Source organism: Cavia porcellus, unplaced genomic scaffold, assembly GCF_034190915.1.
Source record: "Cavia porcellus strain 051 isolate PalLab524CR breed Dunkin Hartley unplaced genomic scaffold, mCavPor4.1 scaffold_1, whole genome shotgun sequence".
NCBI classification, from domain to species: Eukaryota; Metazoa; Chordata; class Mammalia; order Rodentia; family Caviidae; genus Cavia; species Cavia porcellus.
In genome coordinates this window covers 28,935,299-28,955,573 of record NW_026947484.1, presented here as the reverse complement: position 1 = coordinate 28,955,573, position 20,275 = coordinate 28,935,299, and the positions used below count along the sequence as shown (strand labels likewise).

The 20,275-nt window shown below is 33.8% G+C and overlaps 1 protein-coding gene across 5 annotated transcripts in view; it reads right to left on the bottom strand.

Moving 5' to 3' along the window:
• Positions 1 to 20,275, bottom strand: part of Akap6 (A-kinase anchoring protein 6) — a 466,251-nt gene that overhangs the window by 289,458 nt on the left and 156,518 nt on the right. The window contains exon 1 of one of the 5 annotated variants that reach the window (XM_063246564.1): positions 19,283 to 19,396. The exons of 3 other annotated variants lie outside the window; for them this stretch is intronic. The gene's annotated coding sequence lies outside the window, so the exon portion shown is untranslated. Of the gene's footprint in view, positions 1 to 19,044; positions 19,397 to 20,275 lie in introns of those variants that run through there. One more of the 5 variants, XM_063246554.1, reaches the window with a different exon arrangement.

The following is a 20,275-nucleotide window of genomic DNA, read 5'->3' as shown; positions in this document are numbered from 1 at the left end:
ATCTTTTTTCGTCTCTTGCCTCAGTTCCTCTGGTGGGTTCAGCCCATTACTCAACCATCCTCCAACTCTCCCTCATCAGTAGGCAACACAGACATACATATTCCGTTGAGGCTTATTTCCATCTGCCTATGCCATCTACTTTCCACTCTCCATGGAGTCATTTAAGAGTTTCCTTTTGAAAACCTATCAATACTTATTTGTAATTTAGATTTACTTTGTTTGAGATGGGAATTTAATACTATTTTGAAAGATTGTCAGAATAATTTCTAAATACAAAGGGCCATGTAGGTTTAGTTATCACGGCCCTCTTTTGACTTATTAATAAACACTATTAATACTGAGAAAAGGAAGTTTAAAAGATGAAAGTACTATTTGAGACTTTACTGCTGACTCATGTCATGACTTTGGGCATTCAGCCTTTTTTTTAGATGTACTCTATATATTTAGATCACTAAGACCATGGCACAGCTTCTAAGGATGTGTTTCCATGTTTTCCTCCTCCACAAAACATCCACAGCAACTAGAAAGGTTGTTGACTTTTGTTTAAACACCTACGACAAGCCTTTTGAAAGCTAACATTATAGACATAAATTTTTAAGTTTCACGTATCAGACACTGGAACAGGAAATGAAACTTTGTAGGATCAAAATTCTAGAAGGAGTTAATTTTAGATGCCATAGTTAGGACTTTGAGAGTGAGGTAAAAGCCAGTCCATACTCTCAATCTGTGTCACCCTTTCACGTTGGGAAGACAAGATGGAAGTCTCAATTAACTTTCTGGAAATTCGCCATTGCCTATTAACCCTTTAGTCCTAGGAAGCTCTGCTCAGGTAATAATGGATTTTTTCCAACTGAAGCACCAATGCAGGCTTGTTTACAATTGTAAAGAAATATGAAAAAAATATGAAAACCAAAAGTCTCAAATGAGGTGATGGGGTTAGCATGATATATTGTTCTATATAATGAAACAATACACAAAAGCTAAAAATGATATGACAAAAATATATTTAGTGACATCAAAAGAAGTTCCAGATGTATTTTTCACTAAAAAATAGTAAGTTATAAGTGTTATACAGGAAAAATGATAGCTATGTACACTCAGAGAAAGAAATAAAAAAAAACTGTCAAAGTTGTTCATTGCATTTTCTCTAGGGTATAATATCATTTTTCCCCTTACACTGGGAACAGAACCCAGGGCCTCCAACCTAAGCTACATCCCTCCCGGACATATTGCTTTACTATTTTTTATGTCTTAAATTTTCCCCATTATTCAAGTAGAGAGTTATTTGTTTCGTGAAAAAGAAAAAAGTAAAAGTTAAACAACTAAGCAATGAAGTCAGTTCCTTGGCAAAGCAATAGTTAAGGAATACATATCAAACTATGCATAATAATATAAAGTATAATATCAAAGTGACTGAAGAATATTAGTATCAAAACAACAGGATTCCAGAGCCCCACATGTTCTTTGTGTTAGGAGAGACTTATCACTGCGTACACTGTCACTGCCCTCATTCTCTTAAGATTATGTGTCAGCTGCTATTAGCCATATCCTAACAAATAAATAATGGGTCACTAATAATGGTTATTAACCAATTTTCTTCAGTTACTTTTTTATTTAATTTAGCAGGCTTTAAACAGAGACAAAAGTGCAGGAAAGACATTTATTCCTCTGAAATAAGAGTTTAAATGTGATACTTATCCCCTTTTCCCTTTTAATGTGATTGATTTGTCCTAGAGTATGGCTGAATACATCATCAGTTCTCTTCTATATTTTCATGTAAACCCACAATGGAGCTGATATTACTGAAGAAACATTCTATTACTTGATGAAGCAAGAACTTGTCACTCCAGGAGTGACACGGGCACGCTAGGATTCAGAAACTTCCACTGTCAAGCTGTTAAGTAGTCAACCAGAAGGAAGACAGTGAGAACTAAGTGTACCTTACATAACTGAAATAAGACTGTCACAATTCCTCAGGAATTATAAATGAATTGTGATGGGCTGGTTTCAGTTATAGAAGATGTATATAACTGGCTTATAAAAATTTATACTTATTTTCATTAACCCAAAAATTTGTGCTGGTAAATGTTTATTCTTATGCTCATCCCTTCCGAAAATGTAAACATCTAGAACATTTTCTGGAAAATTTAATGTTGAGCGTCAAAGTCTAAATTAAAACACAGAATCTAGCTTACATTTTAGTTAAGAAAATCCATTTTGATATTTTGCCTGCCCCATGCTTGACTGATTCTCTATATTAGAGCCACTCTTCAGCAAGCCCTAGACATAGAAACAAGATGAAAGTTATTGAATTCCAATAATGTGGCTTTAAATCTACCCTCATTGCCCTTTTCCAGAGACTCCCCTGGGAAATAAAGATGGATCAGAATAACATATCTGACCACAAAGTGAAGCAACAATCCATTATTAATACTCCAATGACACACCAAAATGGAGGATGAAGAGTCCATTAAAATAATCCTATAACACTGATGCAGTCTCTTCAAAGGGCATTATACTTTATTTTTTAAATCAATTACCAGTTAAGAAACAAATTCTGTTTCAATGCACTTTTCAAATCCCCAGATTAATTTTATCTATAAAGTCATTTTTTACACACATTATTTATTTAGATTGGCTATAAACTTAGTGAGAAAAAACTTTCTTCTCTCTGATTTACAGAGAATTTTGTTCATATCAAACAATGAATGAAGTTCCAAGAAGTACACAAAAGGAAAAGCCAGACCAATAAATGAGCTCCGAGCAAATACAAACATCCGGTGAAGCTTAAGTTATCCCTTTCAATATTTAACACGTGATCGATAAACTCCTTCCCATAGCATCCTAAATTCTGATAACTATTCTACCACTCCATCTTAACAGGAGACAGAAACCATCTTATGAATGTCTAATGAGAGTCCAAAGTATATTAAGAGGTAAATAATGAAGAAATAAAAAGGGACAACCTAGCTAGAGATCGAGAAACTATGAGAATGAAAAGACTACATGGGATATTTACAGGGTAAAACAACATATATTATTTCTCTAATAATTCCAAAAGGGGAAGAGGATGTAGTTATTGCAGGTGACTTACAAATAGTAGAGTGTACTATTACAATTAATTTTAAAAAGAAAAGGGAAAAGGGGGTAAAAATAAAAGAGACACAAAATGAAATAATTATCACAAGTGAGCACTCAGTTCAAGTCTGTGAAATACATATGACCAGAAGTAGATGGCTGAAGAAGATGTGCTGGTATGAGAGACATAAAGGGATTGTCAGTAGTTAATATAAAATGGTACAGCAGATCACTTCTGTAAGCAGATTGAAATAAAGGAAAAAACAAGAAGATCTTGTTTCTTGATAATTGCATGGTATCTCTGTGACAACAATTTAGACTTTGAATGGAAAATGGAGTTAGGTGTAGAGAGGTCTAATCAGCCAAGGGCTGAACTCAATAATTAGAGAGAGAGAGAGAGAGAGAGAGAGAGAGAGAGAGAGAGAGAGAGAGAGCGCATTGATGACAAAGGAAATTCCTAAGGAAAATTTATTTCTGAAGCTAGCAAAAAGTAGACTCTATCATTAAAGTTTGCCTATGTTTCTTGTCCATTCATTTGTACTACATCAAAATTTTTGTCCTAGTATAGCTCACTGAAATGTCAAGAAAGTTTTCACTCCCCAAGCAAGGTAGAAAGTACTTGGAGTATGACTTGGTAAAAAGGGACCTCTTGGGCTGGGGAGTTAGCTCAGTGGCCTACCTTACAAGCCCACAGTCATGAGTTCAATCCCCAGTACCAAAAATTTTTTAAAAAGACTTCTTTTTTCCCTTTCTTATTCAGATCAGTACAAAAGTTAGGACAATCAATGACCCAAAGTGCCCTCTTTATTAAAATGTCCCAAGAGTTTCATCACAGAACCGCAATGAGGATTACATTGGCCACCTTAACTCTAGCAATCTTTTTAAACTGTGACTGACATGAGAAAATAAACAGATGCATTCTTGAAATGGACAAACATTCTATCATTTTATAATGAAGACCAAGAAGCCACTTGATGTTGAATAAAGACTTAAGTATATAGTTATTATCGTGTTTGTTCTCTTTAGAAAGAATCGACCTATTTTGCATGGATGACACTGTTACAGACACAGTGAGACCTAACTATGTAAATAGAAAGCACAATAACAACACAAGGAAAATATAGTGACATATTTCTGGGGAATAGGACTGTAAGCACATACTTTCATATAGATATTTATAATATATTTGTAAGTATATGCATGTTTATTAAAAAGAACATGAGGCAATTTTCACAATAATTTAGTGGATTTTGCTTGTTTGGGCTCTAGAGATAAAATGTTATCTTTGTGTATATCTCCAGCATATACACAAAGATATGGCATATTAAAAATATGAGTTGGTGATGAGTGCATTATAACAGAGATGCCATTAGTAATCATGACATAGAGCAGAGGCAGAAGGAAAGGAAAATAACACAAAAGCTTTTCTGGAATCTAGTCATAGCTAGTGCCAGAACCCACTTTAACTCATCTGCCCACAAAGATATTACACCCACTTCCTAGCTACGAAACCAACCCAAAATGTGCCTTTAAGTGTAGCCAGAATACAGTTTGTTTTTAAACTGTGGAAGGTCAGCTGTGTGGAAGGGCAAGGTTTATGGAATGACAGAGATTTCCGGGAGAGGCAACTTCAACAGGAATAAAAAAGTGTCAAGTAACATACAGCAAATGTAAATAGACACCAAGGCTGGAATAAGCAGTCTCCTAGAAGAACTATAAACAGCTAACAGAGCAACAGTCTCAGCATCAGAACTCTATTTTGTTTAAAGCCAGACCAAGTCTAGAAGTCTGATCATGATGGTCACCAAAGAACAGGCAGTGTCCTGAACTACCCCAAGAGGAAGGCTGGTGTCCTGGAGCCACCTTCACTCTGTGTAAGAGTTAGATGAGACACAGGACAGAAGAATGTCATCTTTAACTGTATATCTTCTACCACAACACATTTATATACCACACAAACTGACCTTGGAAAACTTCTCTAGAAACATGTTTTGCAAAAACAATAACATGAATGCATTGCAAACAATCAGAAAACGTAAGGCAAAACTGAATAATGAATCATTTTTTTTTAACATTTTTATCTCTAGAGCCCAAAACAATAGCTGGCATTCAATAAAGAATCACTGAATGAAAAGCAGTTAACTAAATCATCAAAAATTGCATTATTGCCGGGGTTTAGCCCTCCAGGGTAAGTGCCTGCTTGGCAAATGTGAAGTCATAAATTCAATCCCCGGTACTAAAAAAAAAAAAAAAAAAAAAAAAAAAAAAAAAAAAAAAAGCATTATTCATGCAAGGTAGTACGTAATTTTCTAGACTATATTCTGTATTTATTATTTTAAAAAGGCAATTATACAGAATTTCAAAACAAGATAAAAGGAGACTGACAATGATTAACACATTGCACAATGTTACAAAGTAATTGCTCAGATTATAAAATATATGCATAAAATTGATCAAACAAGCACAGACTATTCAATGAATAAATAGGAATTAATAGGCTATTTAGTAGCTTGTATATATATATATATATATATATATGCACATATATATTTTTTTCTTTTTCCTTTCTTCTTTCTTCCTTTCTCTCATCCCAGTTCTTTCTTATTGAGCATTTTCTTCTCCTTTTACAATATCTCTTGTACATTTTGGATCTTATTTATGCTTTTGCATTCTTACATTAGGAAAACAATATGACATTTACACATGTGAGCCTGGTTTATTTCACTAATGAGTATGGTCTCAAGTTGCATCCATTTATCTATAAAAGCCTTGAGTTTAATCTTCTTTATAGCTGAGTAGTACTCCATTGTATAAAAACACCACATTCTTTTTATCAGTGCCTTGTTTGATGTGCATTTGGGTTGGTTCCACAATTTAGCTATTATAAATTGGGATGCTATAAATATGGGTGCATACATAATGCTGTGGCATTTTTTAAATTCTTCTGGGAAGATACCCAGAAGGGGAATAGTTGGGTTGAACAGAACCTCTAATTCTAGTTTTTTGAGGGTCTCTACACTGATTTCCACAGTGGTTGCACCATTCTATACTCCTACCAATCGTGGAGAAGGGTTCCTTTTCCCCAATGCCTTGCCAGCATTTGTTATTGATTAATTTCTTGATGCTAGCCATTCTTTCTGGTGTGAGATGGAATCTCAGTGTTGCTTTAATCTGTATTTTTCATGCATTTTGTAATTCTTTTATTTGCTGGACTATCTACCATATTTTATGTCAACCAATATTTTTCATAATTCTTTTTGGCTGCCTATATTCCATTTTATGGACAATTATAAGGTATTTGTGTTGCAAATTCTTTGTATGCCTATGTCCTTATTGACCTTAACATTCTCTTAATGGCACAAATATTCTATTGATCTATAATCAAATCCTGCTTTTTCCTCTTGTTACAATGTAAACGTTCCAGAGTAGGGGTCTTTGCTAATTTGCTTACCATTTGATCTCCAGAACCTCATATAGTTTTGACTATTGATAAAGAATGAATAAATAATGATTCTAGTTGTGTTTCTCTTTTTAAATTTCTATTTCAATTGTCCTACTCCCATTTAAGTAAGTAGCATAACTTCTCAATTGGTTTTCTTCCTCCTGTATCTCTAATCCTCCTTCTCAAGCCAATTATCATTTACCAAATTTATAATAATATTTGCCTCCTTCATTATGTGAGTTTCTTGTTCATAGCCCACTTAAAGTTTCCACAGTGTTAGGATGGATTCCAAAGTCCTCATTCTAGTTTATAGAAGACCACTATAAAAGAATCACAGGATACTTTAAAGCAGGAAGCCACTATAGGGATTTCTTCAGTGTGAAAGTATCATTTTGCATCTCAGATAACTGAAGCTCAGAATCTTCAATGACTTTCCAAGGATGTAAGGTTATCTAATGGCAGAATGCAGGGCTCTGGGTCTGTAGGCTATGGCTCGTTCTTCAGACTTCACTGGCTGCTTCCCAGTCTACCTCCTAGCTCCAACTCCTATCTAAATTCTTATTTCTGAGAAGGCAGTTTTCATACCACCTCTGAAATAAGCCTGGCTCATTCTGTCTTTCACCTTTTGCTCATCACATTGCTATTGTCTGAACTGTCCTATCCTGCATCCGTGACTGCTCAAGCCTTGCCCCTAATGCCTGGCCCAAGGCACACTGAATTCCTTGTCATCTCCTCCCCTACAGCAGTGGCCTGCCCCACTCATTCCAGCGCTTAATCACACATTGCTTTGCAATGGTGCATATTTCACAGCTGAGTGAAATAGCTTGCTCTGTTTGTAGGAAGGAAAAAGGAGGGTTGGAACTGAGAAAAACACAACAATGTGCTGAGCCAGCCAAATACATTCTGATGCTGGAACACATCACTTAAGCACAGCCATCCGGGCGGGGCATCTTGATGTTTCCTCACTCTTTGTGTAAAACACAGAAGTTAATTCAAAGCCAGTATTTCAGTTTGCCAGTTATATGACTTTCTACCTAAAGAGCAAGATTATATTTTTCCACTTTGAAATACCATATAGTAAGGTCTTTGAGGGCAAATATTTTGCCTTAATTATCTTAGTACAGTATTTATATCAATTCCTTGTACAAACATTACATCAAATTTTGGAAAAAGACTGATTACTTTTCTATAACTGATTCTATAAATTAAGGTTTACTATGCTATGATTCCCTGACACTGTCAAATAAATAAGAAATTATTGGAATAAAATACTGATTAAACTAGAAAGAAAATGGTCAAGAATTTCATTTACTAATTTTGTTAATGATCAAATGAAACCACTATCACATATTTAATTTACCTTACACTGATCATTACTGTTCACTCTGTAATTCACAAATATACTGGGTTTTAGGTATGTACCTAGACATTTTTTCTTTTTCTTTCTTTTTCTTTTTTCTTTTTTTTTTTTTTTTTTGTCTTTTTTCTTTTTATCGGTACCAGGGATTGAACTCAGACTGCCTGCTTGCAAGACAGGCGCTTACACCGCTGAGCTAAATCTCCAGCCCGATTTTTCTTTTTCTTGAGGTTTTCCTAAGAAGTGTGTGTGTGTGTGTGTGTGTGTGTGTGTGCATATAATTACATATGCAAAACAGAAGAAGAGATGGGTAACTTCTTTTAAGATAAAAGGATTTTAATGATATAGATAGGTATAAAATATATTTAATACGTTTAAAATGCCATACAAGTATTATATATCATTGATAAGGAGGTTTAGGTATTACTATACTTTTGTATATTCCTAAATCAGAGGCTGGATAATTGATTCATTCATAGATATATTGACACATTAAGTGGACTATCTCTATTGAATGGTCAGTAAGTCTATATTTCTAGTTATTGATATACGCATACATCGTCAAGGCCAGATTTTATACTCATAGCATGACTGAAACTAACTGAAAGGTCAAGAGACAGCTTTTGTGGATGTGGTAGGGTTAGTCTCTCCTAATGTGATATTTCCATTCTAGCTTTGCATAATGGCAAGACAAATATAACTATGACTTTTCTTTTACAAGTTACACATCTGATTCACTGTTCTTAAGATAATCCTATCAAATGTCTGACACTTATAGTCCCTGCCCACCAGAATTCTAGGACATTCTTTCAAGTTAATGTTATGATGAAGGAAAAACATTAATTTTAGACTTTACACACTGTCCTCCACAGTTCAAAATGTGGCACTATTATTTTCTTTTTTAAAAGGTTTATTTTTTCATTTTCAATAATACAATTAAAATCAAAATTCTGAAATTATACTTTAATAACTTATTTCAAAGCAAGTTCACAAGTTATATAATAATATGAATATCTGTCTTTATACTCATTTTTCATTTTGACCAAAGATTAATAACCTTTCTCATTCACCCAACACTTGGCCTTCAATAATTTTCACCTGTTTTTAAAAGTTAACTCTACAATAAAAAGATTGAGAATTGAGGATCCCAGAAGATTTTTAAAATGTATATTGAAATTTCTAAATGAAATCTGAAAAAAATGAGCTTTCAAACTACTGTACATATTAATAGACTATAATTGTGAAAAGGATAATATATTTGATATAAATTCTTCATGATTGGTTAACTAAATGAAACTGTTCATATTATGTATACCGTCTAAATAAAATCTATCACTGTAATATATAGTACCTATGCATAATATTCAATAAAAATAGTTCTTAATTGCTCGGACAGAAACAAAGTTTTCTTTTTGCCTAGGTTCTAAAACAGCTTTGTCAAGCACTCTTTGTTGATTCTATGTTTAACATTTTATTTTTTCATCATGAATTTATCTGCATTAATTTTTGTTTTACAAAAATACTGCATTAAAATATCGTATAGCTTGATTGCTAAGGTTTCTTTGTCACCGGTTTAAATTTTGTGCCTAACAAAGTTCCTCATCCTCGTCTCAGCCATGCCTTGACCAGCTCATGACTTTGAAGAAGATAAGAGACATGTGAAGCAAGTTTGAAGTGGTAGTACATGTCTATAATCCCAGCACTGGGGAAGGTAAGGCTAAGGGTCACAAACCTGAGTCCAAATTGGGCAACTTAGCAAGATCTTGTCTCCGGACAAAAAATAAGAGATTAAAATTTAAGAGGTTTGCAGATGTAGTTTAGTGTTAGGTCCAAAGTTTGGGTTTGATTGTCGGTACTGCTGAGAGACAGAGAGAGAAAGACAGACAGACAGACAGACAGAGAGACAGAAAGAGACAGACAGACAGAGAGACAGAGAGAGAGACACAGAGAGAGAGTCTCTCTTGCCCATCCTATATAAATTACCTCTATGAGACCAACAAACATGTAAGCTAAATACTGTAAATGCTTACTGTTTCATGCCTCTGAATTGTTGAGTGGTTTTTTATTCTACAGGAGTTAAATGATAAATAAAGAAGACAACGTTAATTATAAGTCTATAGAATTTAAGTACAGTATTTTGAGCTAGTGAACTGAAAGACATGATATATTGTTTGCTGCTTATCAGGAAAAATTAAATAGAGGTTATAATGGATTGTATTATTGATTTCTAACAGTCCTCTCTGTAAGAGAATTATAGCTTCTCACCCCATAAATAGATATTAATTAGGTTTAGTCATATATGAACTGAAATGAAGTAGCTGGACTTTTTAAAACTATCAAATCACTCTTTTCTCCCTGATTTCAGAAGTCTAGAATGTGCCAGATGAAGCCACTTCTTCAGTGTGATCCAAATGATAAAGGCATAGAACAGAGCTGAGGATCATCCTATGATAGACATGTAACACAATAAGCAAATGTATTTGTTGTGAGCCATAAAGATCTAGGAGTTGTTTGCTGCCACAAAATAACTTAATTAAAACTAGCAGAGGCACATTAGTAACTACTGGAAAGCAGAAATAAGCCTACGACTATTTAAAGGTGATGTGACTATGTAGTTGGAAAAATTTAAGAACTGATTTAAAAATTCCAACAATGAAAAATGTAACCAGTGGAGTAAAAAACAAAAACCTAGGGGCTGGGGATTTAGCTCAGCGGCATAAGCGCCTGCCTTGCAAGCAGGCAGTCGTGAGTTCGGTCCCTGGTACCAATAAAAAGGAAAAAGATAAAAAAAAAAAAAATTTAAAAAAAAAATTTAAAAAAAAAACCTAAAAAATAATAATTAACATACAAATAACAAGTTTTTGGAAGCTAAAGACTACATTAATCATACAGCAACAAAAAATGTCTTGTTAATAAGCTTAAAAGAAACTAGAAACTCAAAATTTAGAAAACATTAAAATGTTACTGAATAATTTTTAAATGGAATAATATTATATGAAAAAATTCTATTGCTAAAATAAAATCTTCCCTAAATTGTTTCATAAATATAATGTGATTTCTTATTCAATGAGCTTGCCTTTTCTGTGTGGTAAAAGGATTGAATGACGAGAATAGCTTTTAATATTAAAAAGGATCATCAGAATAGCTAGTGAAAACTGGAAGAAAAAGGTCAATGAGGGCAGACTAGTGTAGCATACATTAAAATATATTATAAAACTTCATGAATTAAAAACTGTCTGATGCTAACACACCATGCAAACAAACATTTGCAAAGAATAAAGCTAGAAGGAGACACAAGTATGCATGTGTATTTGAGCATGTGATAAAGAAGATATTTTAAGTTATTAAGGAAAAAATGTAGTAATCACATAAATATCTGGAAAAGATTAAATAGGATCATTGTACACCTTGATAAATCCCAAATGGATCAAAAGTTTAATATAAATATGTGAATATTAGTAGAAAAACAGCAAATATAACCTTGAAGTGGTGAAGACCTAGATTCAAAATCTAAAGCCATTTAAAGATAAATATCTCACTAGCATGCAAACTATGAGTAGCCCACACTGAATAGCAATCCTATCTCTAATAACTCATGTATCCAGCATAATTACACTTTTTGTAAAATTACTTATATACAAATCTACTCGTGTCAATACAATTTGCAATATCCAAAGATTTTTAAGTAGATTAACTGTCCATTACTCTGGTACATGTACTTTGTAATTTACTATACAACTGTAAAAGTGATGATGAAATGGACTCCATATTCTGAAAGTCTCATATTATTAAGTCAAAAGGCAAGATATTAAACATATATAATGTGCATACATATATATGGATAAAAATGTAGAATTTATATTAAGACATGTTTATAAATGCATACACAAACTCGACAAGGATATACAAGAAACAGAATAAGAATGAATTCCTATCTGATTAAGGTATAGAAAGGAGAAACTGTAGAAGGACTAACTCTGCATTAGAAAAGATGGAAGGGAACATTTTCATTGTGTATCTTTTAATATTTTAAAATGTTTGATTTCTATGAATATATTTTGTATCAAAACTGTCATATAGCAACAAAAATCTCAAGCAGTTGTGTTATGGGTAATTTAAAACTAAAAGGCAGAAGTCTAATTACATTGTCTTCAGTAAGACCTGTACTTGAGAGTCAGTTGTGTTATAATCAGTAGTCATTAGAAATCTATCACTCTTTGCTACTAGTCTGCTTTAGGAAACGTATCTCATTTCTCCTTCTAAAATAGCCTTTTCCATCTATAAAATAAAGCAACTTATCCATGCATTTCAATAATTCTACCATTAATAGCACTTGTTACTATTTTTCTAAGCACTTTTAAAAGCTAAAAATTTCAATTGAATAGACTCCTCATTATAACACAAAATGCGATTTATACATTGATTGAATGGCTTGATGAGGATCTTAATAATACTTTGCTTTAAATGAAGAGTCTTAGTACTCAGAAGGAAAAGACCCACTCAAAATGATAATGCAGTGCTTAGAATAGTACTGTTAGTTGAACCATCTAGTAATAAAGTGCATTTGCTTCATTATTATACTGGGTTCCTGTGATTTTCTAAAATAATAGTAATAGAATAATGACATTTAGTGAATGCTGATGTGATACAATATTGAAGATATCAGGTTTACTGCAAGAATTTCATCTAAATGGACAGAATTAAAAGAGAGGCCATTGGACAAATTGAGGTGAGAGAGGAAACACAGCAGTATGATGAAAGAAAGAAACATCACTCTGGGAAATGAAGTCTGAATTCTGTGTATATTATCCCACTAACTAACCTATAGTTCAATCTGCTTGGGCATAATTTCTTGAATTGTAAACTGTAGTAATAATAATTCTTTTTCTGCTATGATAGACACTATGCTCACCAATCCTATTTCCTTTTCCTCCTGGGAATGTAGCTAATCTACATTTCCCAAGTAGTCTACGCAGTTGGATCATATGATTGAGCACTAGCCAATAGAATATGGATGAGAATGATATACTTTGGTGCCAAGACCTGGCCCTAAAACCTCTTTGGGATCCTCTATGTATTTACTAACCTTGTCTATGGGATGGATTCATAAAAGGCACGGAATTCTAAGATCCTAAAAAAAAAATTAGACCTGTAAATTTACTCTGTCAAATATAGTAGCCCTTGGAATGTGGCTAGTCTAAATTAAAATATAGTGTAATGCAGAAAATACACACTGAATTTCAAAGACTTCATATAAAAGAAGTATTTAAAATAGCATAATAATTTATATTTTATTACATGCTGAAATGACAATATTTTAGATAAATTGAGTTAAATAAAATATATTGCTAAAATTCATTTTACTTTTTTATTTTTACTTTTTAACAATGGCTTATAGAAAACTTACAATCACACATGTGCTTCACTTGTAGCTCATTATTACATTTGTATTAGTCATCACTGCCAGGGGTTGGAGGGAGCATCAGTCTCTGAATGACTGTGCAGGGCAGAAATCTCCCAATATTGTTCTATGCCACAGATAAAAATTTACTTACAAGAGGAAATTGCCATGCTCAGTCCTTGTTTCTTAAAGAGTCTATTTTACAGTACATTATATAGAGACCTTCCCCAGTTAAAATAAGAAAAAGGAGGTAGGGAATTAGAATGTTACACATAATGGTGACCATAATCATCATACATTTAGTCTATTGAAACAGCTGACAAAACTGGCAATGAAAATAAGAAAAGGTATAGATCAGCTGAGAATACTGACCCTTCCTGATGGACATTTCTCTCCATGTGCGGCACTTAATACTAAAGTACAGAACTGCTCAGAGAAATGTGATACATACTTAATACTTATTTTAACTAGTATTGGCACCTACATTGCCAGTATTATACCAATCGTAGGCAGAGATGCTGCATGGATGCAGTTTAAATCACTAGCACTTGTTCAACCCAATGGTACATGTGCCCTTCTTTCAACCAAGGGCTTAGGAGGGGGTGTGCTGAACGAAGGGCTGGGGATGCAGCTCACTGGTAAAGTGCGTGGCTAGCAGGCTTGAGGTTCAGTCCCCAGCACCATAAAACAAGCAAGCAAGCAGAAGCAAGGAATAACTTTCCCAATTTATAGGAAAAAAATCCTAAAGTGAGTATAAAAACTAAAATTCCTTCTTCTTTGTTATTGCACTAATTTTTCCTTTTTTCATTTACTTTTTAAAATTTTTGTGCTGTGAAACATGGCCTGCCCAGATAGAACTTTACAAATCATAAATTTATATTGGAACAAATAAAAAAGTAAGAAAATATGAGAATACCACTGTGCTGAAGAAACTGAGTACTGATGACAGCCAAGATGCTCCTCCATGTGCCATTTTGCCTACACATGATAAGCCTGTAGCTTTATACTGATTACTTCCTGTTTTTTTCTTTTGTATCATTCTACTGCATGCCTAACCCTAAATAAAATAGTTTGAAGTTTTCATCTGAGTTTTATATATATGGCATCATAAAGTATCTCCTTCTGCCTTGCTTTTTTTTACCTAACATTCATTTCTGAAGAATGTTTTCCTTATCCTGAGTTTTCCTATACTGAAAAATAATATACAGACAAATGTATAACCTGCATGTGAAGTATAATAAAAAGTAAGTGGGCAGTTACATCTATTGTCCAGTTTTAGACATTTCCCTCACTCCAAAACTGAGCTTACTTATTTGTTTCCAAAGTGTTTTGGCAAGGGAAAGAAAAAAAAAGGCAAACAAGATGTGTAAAACTATTTAACCAGCAAACTATTATTGGTATGATATTTTATAACCATACCAGTCTGACCTCTTTCCCTACCTTTCGTCATCGAAGCTTCCCTGGCCTAATGGAGACTGAAACTAATTTATTCCTGTGACCAAAACTACTGACGCTACATTGTGTGGGAAAGATCAGAAGCAGATACAGCTCTTAGCAACACCTGAGGTTGGGGGAATTGCTCTCAGACTCTCACTCTGTTCTCAGTAGGTGGAAGGTGAAATCACTTTGTTGCTCTGAGTTTAGAACAACAGGCTGTTGTCAATGCTCATCCCTGGGTTCCTGATGATGTCTTCCCTGAGTGCTGTGGCCATATACCATTCGATGACATGCACTTCCTTTATGTAATATCCAGCTGAGACAAGGCTGAACAACAATTCCAGTTTCTTCCTATATCCTTCACAGTAGCTCAAAGTAAATATCCATTCATTCAAAAAATAGCTACTGGGAACCAATAATGTATGAGGCACTTCTCTAGGTAATTATAGTTATATAGAGGATGGAAAGTAGAGTGTTGATTCTAAGGGAAGCCCCAGATATGGAGAGGAAAAAAATTGAAACTATGTTAATTACAAAGTAAATAAAATATCTAGAATAATGAAAGAGGCATATATTAGAAAATAGTTTCCATCTTCTGGGAGATAAGTGAACTGACTTGCTATTTTTGCTTCTTACTTCCTGTAAGATCAGGAGGTGCCCTCTTACAGCCTTACACTCCACCACCCTTCTGTGGTACTACATACTTAGGGCGCTACACCTGGCAGCAGATCTCTTTCCCTGACTTCAACAGCTTCTTAAGGGTAAGACCAGGTAGTACTGTTCACTCTCAAATGTTTAGTGACTGACTATAGGAAGACCTCAACAATCACAACAAAAAACTTAATTATTGAACAAGTATTTGTTACTTGAAATATCAGCCAAAATCTAAAATAAAAATTTTAAAATTATTCGTGGATTTTGCCCTTATGTAAAGAAGTCATGCCTTAATATGTTGATATATCTGTAGTATGTACAAGCTGTACATCTGTCGTATCAACAAGCTCTAAGTACATTCTAAATGGTATATGTTTTTCTTTTTTATCATATATATAGAAGCTAGAACTTTATGTGAATGGAAAAACACTCTTGCACCTAAGTCAAAGGATATTGATTGCTAAATATCAGGGCTGATACCAAGCATATTATTTTTAGCTAATAGTCATTCTGACTAGCCAGTGATCGTTTCATATTCTGTGTTAAATATATGAATATTGTGCATTATATATAAGGAAGATTACTTAAGGTAAAGTAACAGTCATATGCCAACAGGAAAACATGTTTATAGAAACCCTAACAATGTAAAAATGGAATTTTAGAAGGACGTCTAAAAACTATCAGCAGTTTACTTATATTTTTATTACTTAAATAAATATGGTAAAATAAATAGTTGTATATTTAATTTTTTTCTATAATTACCTTGGATAGAAATCCTCTAAAAGAGAAAAGCCTTTAGAAGAAAGCTGGAGTGGGTATATTAATATGAGAAAAAGTAAATTTCAAAGTAAGAAATATTGCCTAGGCTAGAACGGGTCATCTCATAATGTTAAAGAGAGAAATGCATTGAAGGGGACATAATAATCTAAAGTGCTACTGCATCTGTTGAAAAATCTTCATTATCTATAAAGCAAAACACTGACAGAGCTTCAAAGAGAAACTGACAAAGTCATAACTATAATAAGAAATTTTAATATGCTTCTCCCAAAGGATAAGACAAATATATACAAAATCAGTAAGGATATGGGTAAACAATATTTGAACATCAGCAATCAACTTGACATACTAAGTCAATTAGGAGAGTCAAATAGTTGTCCAGACTAATAGAATATAATTTTTTTCCAGTGCCCACAGAATATTTTTTGAGTAGATCATAATAATAAAGCAAGTCAAGGGCTCGGAATGTAGCCCAGAGTCTCAAGCACTTGCTTTGCAAGTGTGAGGTCGCGAGTTTGATCCTTGGTACCAAAACCAAAACAAACAAACAAAATACAAGTCAATAAAATTTAAAAGATTCGAGTCATAAAAAATATGTTTTCTAACTATAATTAAATCAAATTAGAGTACTAGAAATGACAACAAAGTTCTTTGGAAAATCCCACATATTTAGACGATAAGTAACATGCTTACATGCTTCCAAATGACACACAAGTCAAAGAAAATATGAGAAGGTAAATGAGTGAAAACAAACAAATTCTTATGTTGCTACTAAAATCAGTCTTTTGTAGATTTATGGCACTAAATCTGAACTACTCAAATAAATGATCTCAGATTTCACTATAGGAAATTTTAAAAACAAGCACATTGTGCATACAAAAAAAGCCCTAAAATTATAATATACATTTGGTCAGAGCAAAAAATGAACCTCCTCAAAGACATCCCAAAGGCTGCTAAATATCAATTTCACCTTTCAAGATGTAGACCCACAGTCATTAGACCTGATAAACACTGTAGGCAACACTTGATAGAAATGAAGATTTTTTGAAAAGACAAAATAGAAGTTAAGGATTAAAAGAAGGCTGCAACATACATATGGGATCTACTCACAGGAAGTAACTCTTGATCATTCTATTTTTAACTGGATAATGCTCATGCTTAATGAGAATATTTGGTTCTTGCTACCATGGTCAGGAACTTAAGGCCAGTTTTTTAGTAATATTAGTGTTCACAGGAGGATTATGGGGTAAATTATCAAAATATGTACATTCACATAGAAAACTGCTAAAATGAAACCCATTAATCTGTAAAACCAATATGCATTAATAAAAAATGTAGGGTGGGACAACTAAGCTGATTGGTATAAGATTGCTACTTCTATATGCTCCAAGTTATTAAGTATTGTCAATTTCATATCATTCAAGCTAATAACTCCGGAGACTCCAATAGCACTACATAAGTACAATAATACTGCAGTTTTTCAAATTCACAAAATTGATGCAATGTACAAAAACTAGAATATTTGTCAAATTTTCTATTTGTTTTGTTTTTGTTGTTGTTGTTGCTAAAATGTGTTATTTACACCTACCAACCCTTTGCCATGATAAATGCAATCACTATGTACTACAAGCATCTACTACCAAGAACAACAATTTTTTTCTCATAAAATAGTTTCATTGTGTGTTCCAGGTTAGTGTTGAATTTGCTAGCCTTGAGTTCCTAATCCCACCTTAGGTTCCTAAGTGCTAGGATTACAGGTATGCACAACCATACTCAATTTGAACATTTTTCATCTCCTAACTCTTAGATATTTTTCTCCAGAAAGTCTTTCCCAATCAAAGATGAAATTTAATACTCAATATATCTAATAAGCCATTTTCAAATCCCACCACACAGACCTCCATCTATGGGTTCCCAAAAAGCTTCATGTACATATACATATAGTTAGTATAATATAAATATACAGGTACGTATACAGACCTTGATAACGAAAATGCAATTTTTGTTTCTGAGAAATTTAACTAAAATTATGCAACATCAGTGAATTTCAATGTAAGAAACAGTTATACAAAAAATCTCCACAGCATGAATTAATTTATGATTTCCTATTCACTTTACACACAAATTCCATGAAAGTGATCAGTTCTCCAAGTATAGAATCTGCTGAAATCACTCCCATTACAAAACTCTATTTGTACATAATTTTCAGGAATATTTCTATCATATAACAAAGTGTACAAATAAATTTGAATAAATGCTGAAGTAAATAACACCTTCAGGTAGAAGTTCCAAAGTATCATTTACATGATTTATGTACTTTTTTAAAATACCAGATACTCAGAAGCCAAAACTAAATCTGACACTTTACAATGTATGAGAATGAGAATATCAACAAATCTTTAGCTTTTTATATTATTTACACTAGTTTAAGTGAAGTTAGTTAGAAAATGGAGGTGCTGATTTTCATCTTATTCTGAAAATAAAATTCAAATCTATTAAGCAGTTTTAAAATATACAAAAACCACATGTTCTGCAATCTAAGAGGCTTAACATTTTCTTTTATTGTTTCCTATAAATATAAAACGCTGCCTTTTGGAGCTAGAATAAGGGAAATAGAAAAGAGGAAGGTAAATCTTAAAGAGGCATTTTACCACATGAATGATAAACAACACTGTGTGAACTTCCTGCCTCTCTTCCATCCTAGAATTTGAGTCCACTTATAACGACGATGTGAGTACTTTCATTTGAAATATTGGCTCGCTAGGAAAAGAAACAGTGTTCATCGATATAGGTATGCTCTGTGCAGGAGAGACATTGAGGCTCTCATGCCCAACTCTGGAGCTGAACAGTTTAATAATCTCCATCTGTCTTACAAACAATTCCACACAAACAACATACCTGAACTGCACAGTGAGATCCAAAATACAGTGAGTCCTAAAGAGACTGCGGCAATTTCATGTCCCTTCTGCGAGCCATCCGTACTTAGGTTACTCCACCACTGCTCAACAGTTGGAAAACTCAGCAGTGAAGCCCTGATATTGTAACTCAAGTCGATTTGGTTTTTAACCATCTGTCACTGGTTAACCAGCTTTATAAACAGAGACTCTAAAAACAACACATAATTTTCTTCCCATACCTGAACACTTAAGAGCTCTGGGCCTAACTGCTGGGAGGCGTGTTGTGAACTGCAGCTACAGTAAGGTTTCAAATGCTCAGTCACTCAGCTCCCAGTCTGCTAACTGGAATTTCATTCCACATGTGCCCTTCACAATTAGCAGAGTTATTTTAGGCACTGACCTAAGTTCTCAGAGAATGTAAGCTGATGGCAAAGGGTGTCTCATGTGTCAGTTGCTAGGTTACAATAGAAAGCTCATACGTGAAGTTTACAGCCCATGTGTGGTGCTCCTTCCACACCCCACTGCATTGGATTTCACGTTAGCTAAGGAAACACACCTATTTTTTAAACATCCAGAGAGAGATCAGACCCATCACAGAAAACAAGCAGTTGCAGTTTGTTAGTGGTACTGATGGCCAACGGGCACAGAATGCAAGATAGGCATGCAAGTGACTGGCACAGCTGTTTAATGACACAATTTTAAATTCTGACTGGCAGTATCCAGTCACATAGTGCAAAAGATCAGTAAAAGTAAACTAAATGCCCCAAAATCTTACCAATATTATTCATTACCTCTTAAGATCTTATAGTAAAAGGTATTAATACAAAATATTCTAAATATGTTTCATAATTATGAAGTGATTGCCCGCTACAACCTGACATTTATCTAGAACGGCATACTATTTCTAATAAAACACTCCACTGGCTAATGTGACTACTTTGTAGATGTGTATCTCCAGAAAGAACGAAAAGAGAAACAGTGGAAAGAAACTGCATTGTTTCAGCTTACCCGTGAGTCCCTCCGTGCCAGTGAGAAAGAAGTATTCTTACCCCAGAGGCAACAGGGGACACAGTCACAAACCTGTCAACTTCCTCATCAACACCCTCCCTACTCACAGTTTCCACAAAAGTCAGAACCCCAAAAGAGAGTGTAAATTTCCCAGAGAGGGTAGACATAAGTGATATAAAAAAGCATTTGCTGGAGATTTGCTAAGAATCGGTCAAATCTCCTGC